This window comes from Tamandua tetradactyla, chromosome 12 (assembly GCF_023851605.1).
Source record: "Tamandua tetradactyla isolate mTamTet1 chromosome 12, mTamTet1.pri, whole genome shotgun sequence".
NCBI lineage: Eukaryota > Metazoa > Chordata > Mammalia > Pilosa > Myrmecophagidae > Tamandua > Tamandua tetradactyla.
The window spans coordinates 41,146,787-41,161,806 of record NC_135338.1 but is presented as its reverse complement, the minus strand read 5'-3'; the positions used below and the strand labels follow the sequence as shown (position 1 = coordinate 41,161,806).

The following is a 15,020-nucleotide window of genomic DNA, read 5'->3' as shown; positions in this document are numbered from 1 at the left end:
CTTCTATGTGAATTTGATGATAGACTTTTCCAGTTCTGCAAAGAAGACTGTTGGAATTTTAACTGAGATTGCAATGAATCTGCAACTTGCTTTGGGTAGTATTGACATCTTAATGATTTTAGGTTCACTGATCCTTGTACACGGGATATCTTTCCATTTATTTGGGTCGTCCTTAATTTCTTTCAGTGATGATTTGTAGTTTTCCACGTAAAGTCCTTAAATTTATCCCTAGATATTTTATTTTTTTTTAGTTTAGTTGCTATTGTGAATAGAATTGTTTTCTTTCTTTTTTTTTTTTTTAACATGGGCAGGCACTGGGAATCGAACCCGGGTCCTCTGGCATGGCAGTCAAGCATTCTTGCCTGCTGAGCCACCGCAGCCCACCCTAGAATTGTTTCCTTGATTTCCTTTTTGAATTATTCATTGTTGGTGTATAGAAACACCACTGATTATTTACTCTGCCCATTTGTTGAATTCATTTGTTAGCTTGTATAGCTTTCTTTATAGGTTCTTCAGGATCTTCTATATGTAGGATCTTGCCATCTGTAAAAGGGGTAGTTTTACTTCTTTCTTTCCAATTTGGATACGTTTTATTTCTTTTTCTTTTCAAATTCCTCTGGCTAGAACTTCCAGTAGAGTTTTTTTTTTTTTTTTTTTTTTTACTTTACATGGGCAGGCAATGGGAATCGAACCCAGGTCCTCTGGTATGGCAGGCAAGCATTCTTACCTGCTGAGCCACCGTGGCCCGCCCTCCAGTAGAGTTTTTTTTGTTTGTTTGTTTGTTTGTTTGTTTGTTTTATTATCATTTTTTTGTTAGAGTAATTGTAGGTTTATAGAAAAATCGTGCATAAAATACAGAGTTCCTGTATACCAGCCTATCATTACCACCTTGCATTAGTGTGGTACATTTGTTACCATTCATGAAAGAACATTTTAATAATTGCACTATTAACTATAGTACATCATTTGCAATAGAGTCCACTATGTTGTACAGTCATGTTTTATTTTTTTTAATTTTCATTCTAATAGCACAAATGCATTCTAACATTTCAGCAGCCCATGCCTGCAACTTTTCTTTGGAAGACTGCTCTTGAGCTACTGGACCTGCCCTGCCAAGATGTGCCTGGGGTTTATGGGCTCCCAGGTGGTCCCAGGTGCACATGTAGGAAAGTCCAGTAACCTGGCCCCTGGTGGAACAACTCTAAGGCGTAAAATACTGTTCTCATTTGCTGGCTGCTGGGACGCAGTATACCAGAAATGGAACGGCTTTTGAAAAAGGGGATTTAATAAGCTGCAAGTTTACAGTTCTAAGGCCGAGAAGATGTCCCATTTAAAACGAGTCTATAGAAATGTTCTTTCTAAGGCATCCAGGGAAAGATAGCTCAGTTCTAGAAGGCTGATGAACTTCAAGGTTTCTCTCTCAAGTGAAAAGGCACATGGCAAACACAGTCAGGGTTTCTCTCTCGGCTGGAAGAGCACCTGGTGAACATGGAGTCAACTTTTATCTTCCTCTCCAGCTCCCTGGGAGGCGTTTTCCTTCTTCATCTCCAAAGGTCCCTGGCCGGTGGACTGTCTGCTTCATGGTTCTGTGGCATTCTGTCGTCTTTCTCTGCTCTCTCTGAATCTCTCCTAGCTTTCTCTCTTATTGTTCTCTAGCTTTCTTTAAAGTGCTTCTTTTTTTTTTAAATTTATTTATTAATTAAAAAATTAAGAAACAAAATAAAACATCAACATACATAGTCAGTAATTCACAATATCATCACTTAGTTGCATATTCATCATTTCTTAGAACATTTTTGCATTAATTCAGAAAAAGAAATAAAAAGACAATAGAAAAAGAAATAAAATGAACACAGGAAAGAAAAAGAAAAAAAAAAAAAAGATTGTACCTGCCATACCCCTTACCCCTCGCTTTCATTGATCACTAGCATTTCAAATTAAATTTATTTTAGAATTTGTTCCCCCTATTATTTATTTTTATTTCATATGTTCTACTCCTTTGTTGACAAGGTAGATGAAAGGAGCATCAGACGCAAGGTTTTCACAATCACACAGTCATACTGCGAAAGCTATACCACCACTCAATCAACATCAAGAAACATGGCTACTGGAACACAGCTCTACATTCTCAGGCAGTTCCCTCCAGCCTCTCCATTACATCTTGAATAACAAGATGATATCTACTTGATGCATAAGAATAACCTCCAGGATAACCTCTGGACTCTGTTTAGACTCTCTCAGCCATTGACGCTTTGTCTCATTTCCCTCTTCCCCCTTTTGGTTGAGAAGGTTTTCTCAATCCCTTGATGCTAAGTCTCAGCTCATTCTAGAGTTTTTCTCAATCCCTTGATGCTGAGTCTCAGCTCATTCCAAGATCTCTGTCCCACGTTGCCATGAAGGTCCACTCCCCTGGTAGTCATGTCCCACGTAGAGAGGGCTAGGGTGGTGAGACTGCTCGTTGTGTTGGCTGGAGAGAGAGGCCACTTCTGAGCAACAAAAGAGGCTCTCTTGGGGGTGACTCTTAGGCCTAGATTTTAAGTAGACTTGACCTATCCTTTGCGGGGTTAAGTTTCATATGAACAAACCCCAAGACTGGGGTCTCAGCCTATAGCTTTGGTTGTCCACACTGCTTGCGAGAATATCAAGAATTCAACTTGGGGAAGTTGAATTTCTCCCCATTCTCACCATTCTCCAAAGGGGGCTTTGCAGATACTTTTCCACTCACTGATTGAATCACTCTGGGATTCATCAGGGCATCACTCTGAATAAACCAGCAATATCTCATGTCCAGTAGAGTTTTGAGTAGCATTGGTGACAGTGGGCACCCTTGTCTTGCTCTTGATCTTAGGCTAAAAGCTTTCAGTCTTTCATCATTGAGATTGTATTAGCTGTTGGCAACCTTTTTTTTTTTTTTAATGCTCAAATTATCCCATCTTTGGCCATTGGGAATCCCTGTAAGTTCATTCCTTTATTTTGGCTAGATTCTGGTGATCTCTCATAACTTCCTTCTTTTCAGGTAAGACAAGATATCTCAGCCTCATCTAATACATGCCTGACCTAGAAATGGTTCTCTGCCATTTCTTCAAGGAACTCTGGTTCCTTGTAGTCGGAAATTATATTTAGATACTATAATCTAGGTGCCAGGAGTATGTGATACTACTAAATTTTCATTACTTCTAGGCTTTTTTGGTGGGCTCAACTAGGAAATACATCAACAATTCTTACTGAAAATTCCTATTCAAATTATTCTAGGTGAGATAGCACAAAGGGTTGGATTGTCAAACTGAATTTACAAGAAACAGAGATCTTACCCAGTGTCAAATGTGATTAATATTTTCAAGGGTGAAAGGAATTACACAAGGAAAAAATCCAGGATTGCCAGAGCTGCTTTCAAGTCCTTTCTTATCAGATTGTGCTCTGGGGCCTGGAGTTTAACAGAGAAGTGATGCATATGGAGTGTCGCTTCCATAAAAAGGAGCTATTTCAGCCATGAATATCTTGTTTATTCTCTGATAATTGTATAGCTTATGTGATATTTTCCAGGGAGCCATATCCCTTAAATCCATACATTCCAGACTTATATACAATAAGCACTCTAGACAGAGAAGAACATCCTGCTAAAGTATTTCTGCTAATAAATATCATTAGTGTGTTATTAGTATTATAAGGAGAAAATGGACTGTAGCTCTGCTAGCACTTTCTACCCCATTAGAAGGTTGCTTCTTTCCTTTTATGTTTGTGTCTCCTTTCAATAATGCTGAAAATTTTGATACCTAATGATACTAATATTCCTTTATCCTGATATATGTATGTTTATATATGTTAGTTTTAAAATAACAATGCCGCTAGCAGCAGGACCACTAAATGCAGTTTGATTTCTTTATGGTTCTTTTTGTCCTGAGGATATATCTTACTATTTATACGTGCAATAGCAATATGGTGTTTTAAAATCACTTGACTAATTCTCTGATTATAGCATCAACTTTATAAACATTTAAATTAATTAGTTTCCATTCGTTTTAGTTCTTAAATGTTTACCTTGTCTTTTCCTTTTGATTTAGATTTTTTAAGTTATTCTTAAAACATGAAAAGGCATATATGCTATTTTAGATTCCTAGCCACTAAAATAAATAACATGCAATGTGTTGTTTTAAACAATGGGGATTTATTGGCTTATGGTTTTGAGGCTAGAAGCTTTGCTTCCTCCTGTAGTCGGAAGCTTCTGGCTGGTCAGCAATGTTGACTTTTCCTTGGCTTTTCTATCTCATGGCAGTGCACATGTAGGTGTCTTCTCCTTTCCTTTCTGTGTTCCATTGATTTCTAGCTGCTGGCTGCTCTCCATGGTTTCACTTTCTGTGTCCAATTTCCTTATTTTTAATTTTGCTTATAAGGACTAAGCCATACTGGATTAAGACCCATCCTCATTCAGTTTGGACACACCTTAACTAGTAACATCTTCAAAGATCTTATTTACAAATGGGTTCACACTCACAGGACTAGAGGTTGGGACCTGTTTTAGTTTCCTAGGTTGCTAAAGCACATGCTTTGAAATGTTTGGGCTTAAACAATGGGAGTTCACTTATGGCTAGAGTCCAGGAAAATGTTCAAATCATGGCATCATCCGGGTAATGCCTTCTTCACGGAGACCAGCTGCAGGTGATCCTTGGCACCTCTGCTACATGGCAAGGTACATGGCAGCTTCTGCTAGTCTCTCCCTTCTCTTCCAGGTTTCGTTGATTTCAGCTTCTTCTGTGGCTTTCTCGCTCATTTTCTATATTCATTCCATTTATAAAAGATTCCAGTTAAAAGGATTCAGATCCATCCTGAATGAAGTGGGTCACACCTTAACTCATCAAAGGTCCAATTTAACATGAATCCCACACCCACAGGAATGGATTAGATTTAAGATTATGTTTTTCTGAGGTATGTACAGCTTCAAACCACCGCAGGATCTAAACATGCCTTTTGTGAGGGTATGATTCAATCTTAAACATATTTCCTAAACTGCATGTGCATGGCTTTATATGTGTGTAGTCTCAACTACATTATAATTGGGATTATAGGACAATTCTAGACTTGCTCCTTTTTTCAGCCTCTCATTTATGTTACTGCCAAATTGATCTTCCTATAACACAAACTGGATCCTATAACTTCCCTATTTATAACCTTCATTACCTCCATATTTGCCTGTGAAGTGAAGTGTACACTCCTTAGCATGGTTCACAAAATCATCTGCATCTGGCATGCAAGCTGGCTTTTAATATCATCTCCCACAACTCTCCCACAAGCATCCTTTTTCACCAGTATTAAACTCTTCGCAGTTCTTCAAATATACCATGTTGTTCATGCTTCTGGGCCTTTGTGCAAATTATCCCAACTTCTTGGAGTGACTTTCTCACCCCATCACCCAAATCCATCAATCAAATTTTTGTTCATACTTAAAGATAAATGTAAGTTTCTCCTTTCCGAAGCAGTTCCTGAAAAACCCAAGAGAAGCTGAAGACTCCCCTGTATTTAAGAGCTTTCTATCTGGCCTCCCTGCTTTCACTCCTTCCCCTAATGTCAGCTCTTTACACAGCAGGCTAACTGATCCTTCTTCCTATTCAGAAGCCTCTAGTGACTTGCTGTCACATACAGAAGAAAATTCACACCCCTTATCTTTACTAACAAAGGTCTCCTTTGATCAAGCCCTTCCTATCTCTCTTATCTCCTGCCACCCATCTTCACTCACATGACTGCCCATATACTTGCTTTTCTACTGTTTCTTAAACATTTCTTGCTTATTCCCATCAGTCCCAGGGATCCCCAAGACCACTACCAGCTTCATTGATTCATTAGGAGGACTCACAGGACTCAGCATTCAGTTGTACTCACAACTATGATTTATTACCTCAAAAAGATACAAAGCAAAATCAGCAAAGGGAAAAGGCCATGTGGTAAAGTCTGTAGAAAACTAGGCGCATGCTTCCAAGCACCCTCTTCAGTAGAGTCACACAAGATGTGTTTAACTCCTTCAGCAACAAGTTGTGATAGCACCTGTCAAATGTTGTCTACCAGTGAAACCTGTTAGATACTCAGTGCCCCAAGATTTTATTGGGGTTGGTCAAGTAGGCAGCCTAACATGCTGAAATTGCAGACTCCTGGAAGGAAAGTAGGTGTTAAGTGTAAACCAGATTGCTTGTGCAAACAGTTTAGGCACAGTGAGCCACTCTTACCAGTTAACTCCCAAAATCTAAGTTTCCATATGCCAGCCAAGGGCCAACCTTATACAGAGGCCTCTCAAAGGATAACAGACCTGCTAAGTTAACTCTTTTCTACACAGTTCATCTCCTTGGTCCTAGGCCAAGGTGTCTGTCTTTATAACAAAATTATCATTAATAGGACTCTGCACAGGGTTAGATCAACCTACAATATTGATCTCATGTATTCCCTGTAAGGATTCTGGAATTAGCCAGTTAAAACAAACCTCATTAATTATAAAGTTCTGTTTGAAAAGCCAGGTTGCTTCCTCCTTACATTTCTGTTAGCCTTTTTCAACCCATCCCAGGATATCAGTTCAGGCATAGAATGACGCTGGCCTTAATTTGAAGTTGACCTGAAAACCTTTCAGGCTAGGGCTGTGTCATGACAATCAGGGCACACACCCAATATGTACAATCCCAGAGGACACATATAGTCCCTGGAAACAAAGGATTTTTAGTTGTTAAATTAGTCAGGTAGTACAATGTGAGCTCCATCCTAGGACCTCCTGCCCTAGGTTTCCCAGTCCAGTGCAGAGAATTTGGTTTAAAAGGGACTGCCTGAAGACAGTTCCAAAGAGTTTGCTCGTCTGTGACACCAGTTCATCTACCTTAGCAGGTCTGGAGGTATTCTTTGTAGAAAATGTAGGTGCTAGGGCCACCTCCTGCTGAATTATAGTCAGCATTATCAGGTGTGTTCATAGGCTCAGCTGTCTGAATTCAAAGTATTCTCAGCAGCTTAGAGAGGCAGCAGGGAAAGTTTTCCTGTAGGAAGAGGGGAAAGCTTCCAGGAACAGTTTTGAAAAACCAAGAATCAATAGTATGACAATCTGCATGGTCTGTCACCTGGAAGAATTCACTAAGTGTGATCCCTTATGTGAAGAAAAACCATCTTTTCATATGTTTGCAAATGGGGAGAAAAAGGTATGGAACTTTTCTACTAAGTTGGACAAAAAGAATTGAAAGTGACAGGGAAAGGTAACTAGAATTTTTCTTTAGTTTTGTATTTTTTCCTATTATTTGAGTTGTTTTCTCTGCAATAAATATGTTATCTTTATAGTCTTAAAAAATAAAATGAAGAAAACTGAATTAGAATAACTAGAATCTTGATCTATTTTAAATGGCACAAAAGGAACCAAGTTTAAACTTACTAAATCATACTTAAAATTGGGTTCTGAAGTAACCGAATTGGTTGTTGAGTATTATATAATGCCCTAGGTGTTCTTTAGGATTGGCTGGAATGGTTTTGGTTGGGGTTTGGCAAGTTATGGTAAGTAGCAATGTCTAACTGAAGCTTGTGTAAGAGTGTCCTCCAGAAAAGCATCTCGACTGTATTTGAACACTCAGCCACCAATACCTTATTTGTCACACTTCTTTTCCCCCTTTTGTTCAGGATGGCATTGTTGATCCCATGGTGCCAGAGCCAGACTCATCCCTGGGAGTCATTTCCTATGCTGCCAGGGAAACTTTTACCCTTGGATGTCATGTCCCGTGTAGGGGGAAGGGCCAAAATTTCACTTACAGAGTTGAGCTTAGAGAAAGGCCACATCTGAGCAACAAGGAGGGTCTACTGGAAGTACCTCTTAGGCATACGTATAGGTAAGCTAAGCTTCTCTGCTACATAAACTTCACATACTTTTTTGTTTTTTTACAGTGCCTGTTACCTAATTCTCATGAAGCCTGTCTCTTTGTTCTGGGTACTTAGGCCAGTATTTGCCTCGATTGCTATGATAAAATAATTAGTTATTCTTCACAGAGAGAACTAGCTGATCTTTGCATGAACTCCAATCTAATATTTTGTTCATGTTCTGTATAACTACATTTCATTTTTCTTCTGAAAAATATATTTTAATCCATAAAACAATGCCTTCCTTAGTATTTATTTCATCCTTCCCTCCTGCCCTCCCTTCCATCCTTCTTTCCATCCTTCCTTCATTTCTTTCATCACATGTAGGTTCTCAACTCTTGTTAGCAGTTCTCAAACTTTGGTGAAACAGTCATATCTGTAGTGAGTCATATAACTGATATTTTTCTCCAAGAGATTACCATAGATGTTTACCAGTCAACGGTAAATACGTTTTTATGTAGCCTACACCATTTACTTTATCTTGAGCATGGTTTAGTTTTAATCATTTATGTTGATGCTTTATTCTTAGTGTGTTAGGAATTTTGGTGTGGTGATTGGTAGTGGCTGGTTGAGTTTTTATCTTGGTGTTTACAAAGATTGACAGATATTGTAATAGTTGTCTAGAGTTTGGTAGCTTTTTTCTTTTTTCTCACATGGACAGGCACCGGGAACTGAACCTGGATCTCCAGCATAGCAGGCAAGAATTCTGCCACTGAGCCACCATCACACCGCCCGAGTTTGGTAGCTCTTTAACCATAAATAATTGAATCTCGATTATATTTGACTAGAACACTGTTTCTTGCTCTGTGTTTGGAAGTTCAGGATTGCTTCAGACAGTATCATGGTTAAATAGGTTAATTTTCTTATTACCAGAACACCCATCTAAACTTAAAGAAATAGCAGGTCTTTAGCTAATAGCAGGTCCTGTGAAAGCTCTTAAAAATGAGAAATTTGCCAAACTAAATATTTTACTTTTATTTTTATAAATTTAGAAGTTAATCCTTTTGGGTTTTGTTTTATTTTGATTTTGCAATTAAAAATGAGGAAAAGATGAGAGTGTGTGGATTCCCAAGACATTTAATTCCATAATATAACAACAGTCAAACCACATTTACTTTCTCCCCTGCCCCAGATTATTTTCTTCAATATTCAAACCTGATATAATATCTTATATATTAAAACCAAGAATTTTCTGGCTCCAATCCTTCTCCAACTACCACCTCACTACTCTAATCTCCTTTATAGCAAAACTCTTTCAGTTCAGTTTTCTACATTTACTGATTTCACTTCCTTTCTTCCTGTTCTCTAATCTGGTTCCCTCCAGGCTACTAAATCTACTCTTCTCATAATCACCAATCACATTCTGATTGTTGGACCGTGGTCAGTTCGATCTTCATCTTACTGACCCCTGGCCAGTTGATCACTTCCTTTTTCTGGAGCTGCTTTCTTCACTTGGCTGCTGGTTCCTTGGTATCTGTCTGATCTCAGAACATGAGCTTGCACCAGGATCCAGTCTTTGGTCCTCTTCTCTGTCTTCATTACTCTTGGTGACTTTTAATACCGTCTGCTCTGACGATGTGCAGCATTTCATCTGTGTTTGGCTGCGTCATAGGTGATTTAATCAGTCTCTTATTGATAGGCCTTTGAATTATTTTTGGTTTTGTTTTTAAAATTATAATACTGTATAGTACAAGTATTCTCTACACATATCTCATTTAGTCCTTGTATAAGTATTTCAGTAAGTAAACATCCTAGAAGTGGAAAAACTTTTAAATTCTAGATGTTACTAAATCTCCTTCTCTTGGGTTATAATAATCTATACTCTTGGCCAACACTATGAATGTGCCCATTATATCCATACTCTGGCCAGCACTGAATGTTTTCAGGTTTTCTTCACCTTTTCTACTTTTCTTGAATGAATTTAATTGACTTTGCAAGAGCAGATTTCTACTAGTTTAAATATAGAGCGGTCTATTCACTATTACAATAAGTTCTCATGTACCATAAATTAGATATCTTATTCTTGAGGTCTCAATAGATTGTGATACTTTGTCATTATTGTAGAGCCAAACATGTGTCCTTATCTAGAAAATGTGAATTTTTTTACAAGAAATTTCAGAATTGACTTAATGATACATTCCCCCCGCCACCACATTTTCAGTGTCAGATTTGATTACTGGCTATATTAACTTCAATTGCTTAATCAGTATCATTTTATCAGAGCAGTAATTACTGTTATTTTAAAAACTGGTACTTGTTGTGGAGGTTTTTAAAATGATAGCTTTGAAATTCGTTTAGAATTTCCCCATGGAAGGATAATTAATTGACATTAAAAACTGTTGTGAGGGCGGTGCAATGGTGGCTCAGTGGCAGAATTCTCTTCTGCCATCTGCCATTCCAGAGACCCAGGTTCAATTCCTGAGCCTGCCCGTGTTAAAAAAAACTGTTGTGAGAAATTTCTACTTGAGATAATTGGCTTGAAAGTAGGAAGTCTCAGTTACTTTTGGAAGACTTTAAAACAAGCTTAAACGGTAATAACCATTTCTCCAGTATGATTTTGCTTGGAGAAGATGGAGAGAGACAAATTTTCTTCTAGCAACGTACTATTAAACATTTTGTTTTGACAAGCTTCAGTTTTCACTGAATTGATGAAGCGGGTTCATTCTGTGGGTTCTTCCTACTTCTTAGTGTGGAATCAGCAGTGTGTTAAAACCTTTTGTTACTAAAACCTTTTTGGTGCTTTCTAGTTTCTTTTCTGCTGACCATGTCCATTACATGAAAGGGAATTCTTTTTTATATTTGAAGCATTCAGCAGGTGTAAGTCTTGGCAAACTAGAATTCCTATGATAAGCTATTTGTTTTTAAGATAAAGATTTCTATTACTTAGAAAACAATTGAATATTTTTTTAAATCATTGTAGGTTATTTCATTTGAAATTCAAGTTTTATGAACTGCTGTTTTATAGATTACATCTTTCTAATGCAGATTTGAATCTAGTAGCAGTGCATAAGAATGCTCTTTTCAAGTTCTATAACCAGAATGACCCCTCTGAGGTTGTTACCAAAGGATACTTTACCTAGATTTTGTATTAAAGATAATTTCTCAAAAATGTGGAAAGATTAAAGGTGAAGATGTTATTTGCCTCTGGACTATGATTACTAGGATGAGGAATGACATTTCCCTGGTGTTAAACCATTTGAAATTCATTTTGTCTTTCATACGTTATTAAAAATATGTTTTAAATTAGTATCTTAGGATACATCCTTTTTTTTAACACTAGAAAGAAAAGAGACACTTTCTAGCCTTTCAGAGCAGAGTTGCCTGTAATAATGATAGCAACTGACATCTCTTGATGTATCTTAAGCGGCATATGCCACAGTGCATCCTTTACATGTATTATCCCAGTTCATCCTCACAAATAATCCTATGCAGTCAGGACTGTTATCCCTATTTGCATATAAGTTGATTACAAATATTTTTTATAGATAAGGAGAATGATTCAATAACTTGCCCAAAGTGCAGGGCTAGTAAGTGGTAGGATTGAATCAGGCATTCTAACTCCAGAACTTATGCTCTTATTCACTAGGTTTTACCTAAGGAAATTCTCCATGTAAAAGTAACCAGTGGAAGTCGACACATACTTACACACCTAACATGTACAGTTCTAGGCTCAGTCTTGGTCCTCTGGTCTTCTCCTATACAATCTCATTCCACATACTTAGGCATATACTTGGCTTCAAGTGCTTTCTGTTCACTGAAGAACTTTGTCTTTGGCTTCAACCAAAGAGATGCCTAATACATACCTTTTCTTAATAACCACTTTAAATGTAGTATAATCAAGGCCTAACTTGTCTCTCTCATGACCCATTTCACCCCCATCCATTAACCCACCCCTTTTCTGTTTTTCTCTAACTTAGTAAGGCAACCATCTACCCATTTCCTGAAGTGTAATACTTAGGAATCTAAGTGTTCTTGAGTCCCCTTTCCTCCCACTTTCATACCTAGTTAGTCAATAAATGGTACCATATCTTTCTCCTCAGCATCTCTTGGTAATACCCATTTCTTTTATCCCCATTGCTCTATTCAGGCCACCATTACCACTCCTTTCACAGCCTTTTAACTGGTTACCTTCCATCTGCCTAGCTTCACCACATTCCATTTTCCACTCTCTTTAAATATGAGCATGAGCATGTCACTCCCGCTTGACACTCTTCAGTGAGTACCCATTGTTCTCAGGATAAAGTCTAAACTCCTTAATAAGACTTTTAAGGACATCCCTCATGCTTCCCCAACTTCTTCTCTGGCTTACTTTGCACTCACACTACATAGTCTGCAAATCTGAACTATTTTTTCTAATGTGCATATTCTCTCTCATCTAATTCTCAACACACATTGTTCCCTCTGCCTGCAAAACTTCTACACATCCCACCCTCACCCCACATTTCATCTACCTCCTACTCCTGCATGTCTTTAAGATTTTATTTAAGCCTCAGTTCCTGGCCTGAGAGGCTTTCCCTCCCATCACATCCATACAATTTTTTAATGTCTCTCTTCCTTGCTAAGTAGTAAGTTCTGTGTAGCACAGATCTCTGATCCACCTCATCTCTAGCACCTGGCATAATTCTGTCACCTAGAACATAGTTGGAATGAATTTTTAGAGTAAATTAGAGTTATGGTCTCTACCCTTAGCAAGCTCAAAGTCAATTGGGTACTAGAGTATGGTAAGGAAATAACTGTAGCGCATATGATAAGTGCTCTGATGAAATGCTGTGGATCACAGAGCAGTGTATGCATGATTAACTTTGCCTGGGGGGAGCATTTTACCTTTATAACTTTGGATTACTGAAAAAAATGACTTACAGCATTTTGATAGGAAAAAAAGGAGAGTTGTGCTAAGCAGTATAATCAATTCAGTTCATTTTGCTTATTTTTTGCTCACTAGTTGGGAAGGGGTTATAATGTAGACTTGTAACATCTCTAAGACTGTATCTCAAGATGTTTAGAAATTCCATTCTAGGTATATGTTCTAGTTTGCTAGCTGCCGAAATGCAATATACCCGAAACAGAATGACTTTTTAAAAGGGGGATTTAATAAGTTGCTAGTTTACAGTTCTAAGGCTGAGAAAGTGTCCCAATTAAAACAAGTCTATGGAAGGCTGAGCCCCCAGTCTTGGGGTTTGTTCATATGAAACTTAACCCTACAAAGGATAGGTCAAGTCTACTTAAAATTTAGGCCTAAGAGTCACCCCCAAGAGAGCCTCTTTTGTTGCTCAGATGTGGCCTCTCTCTCCAGCCAACATGACGAGCAGTCTCAGCACCCTCCTCCTCTCTGCGTGGGACATGACTCCCAGGGGCGTGGACCTTCCTGGCAACATGGGACAGAAATCCTGAAATGAGCTGAGACTCAGCATCAAGGGACTGAGAAAAACCCTAAAATGAGCTGAGAATTAACATCAAGGGATTGAGACAACCTTCTCAACCAAAGGGGGAAGAGTGAAATGAGACTAAGTGTCAATGGCTGAGAGATTCCAAACAGAGTCGAGAGGTTATCCTGGAGGTTATTCTTATGCATTAAGTAGATATCACCTTGTTGTTCAAGATGTAGTGGAGAGGCTGGAGGAAACTGCCTGAAAATGTAGAGCTGTGATCCAGTAGCCATGTTTCTTGATGATGATTGAACAATGATATAGCTTTCACAATGAGACTCTGTGAATGTGAAAACCTTGTGTCTGATGCTCCTTTTAGCTACTCTATCAACAGAAGAGTAGAACATATGGAATAAAAATAAATAATAGGGGGAACAAATGTTAAAATAAATTTAGTTTGAAATGCTAGTGGTAAATGAAAGCGAGGGGTAAGGGGTATGGTATGTATAATCTTTTTTTTCTCTATTATCATTTTATTTCTTTTTCTGTTGTCTTTTTATTTCTTTTTCTAAATCGATGCAAATGTTCTAAGAAATGATGAATATGCAACTATGTGATGATATTAAGAATTACTGATTATATATGTAGAATGGAATGATATCTTAATGTTTTGTTTGTTAATTTTTTTAATTAATTAAAAAAAAGTTAAAAAAAACAAGTCTATGGAAATGTCCTATATAAGGCATCCAGGGAAAGATACCTTGGTTCAAGAAGGCCAGTGAAGTTCAGGGTCTCTCTCTCAAGTGAGATGGCACATGGTAAACACAATCAGAGTTTCTCTCTCGGCTGGAAGGACACAAGGTGATCATGGTGTCATCTGCTAACTTCCTCTCCTGGCTTCCTGTTTAATGAAGCTCCCCAGGAGGAGTTTTCCTTCCTCATCTCCAAAAGTCACTGGTGTGGACTCTCTGCATCATGGTGCTGCAGCATTCTCTGCTCTCTCCAAATCTCTTTCATTCTCCAAAATGTTCCCTTTTTTATAGGACTCCAGAAACTTATCAAGACCCACCCAAATGGATGGAGACATGTCATCACCTAATTCAATTTAACAGCTACTCTTGATTAAATCACATCTCCAGGGAGATGATCTGATTACAGATTCAAACATACAGTATTGAATAGGGATTATTCTGCCTTTATGAAATGGGATTTTGATTAAAACATGGCTTTTCTAGGGTCCATACACCCTTTCAAGCCAGCACAGTATAGATGCTGGATAGTCAGCACGGCAAATTCACAAAGGAATTCAACCTCAAATCTCCCTTTTAAAATCTGTGGCTAAAAGCTATTGGCTGGGTCCCCAGTCTTGGGGTTTGTTTATGTGAAGCTTGGCCCCATGGAGGATAGGTCAGGCCTACTTGAAATTTAGGCCTGAGAGTCACCCCCAGGAGAGCCTCTTCTGTTGCTCAGATGTGGCCTCTCTCTCTCCAGCCAACACAAGTGGACTCACCGTCCTCCCCTGTCTGCGTGGGGCATGGCTCCCAGGGTTGTGGACCTTCCTGGCAACGTGAAACGGAGGTCCTGGAATAAGATTTGAGATTTAGCATCAAGGGGTTGAGAAAAACCCTGTAGCAGGCTGAGACTCAGCATCAGGGGATTGAGAAAACCTTCTCGACCAAAAGGGGGAAGGGTGAAATGAGACAAGGTGTCAGTGACTGAGAGATTCCATACAGAGTTGAGGGGTTATCCTGGAGGTTATTCTTATGCATTAAGTATATATCACCTTGT

The 15,020-nt window shown here is 38.4% G+C and overlaps 1 protein-coding gene across 1 annotated transcript in view; it reads left to right on the top strand.

The window, feature by feature from the left end:
• Positions 1-15,020, top strand: part of SEL1L (SEL1L adaptor subunit of SYVN1 ubiquitin ligase) — a 67,352-nt gene that overhangs the window by 12,675 nt on the left and 39,657 nt on the right. The window lies entirely within an intron of this gene.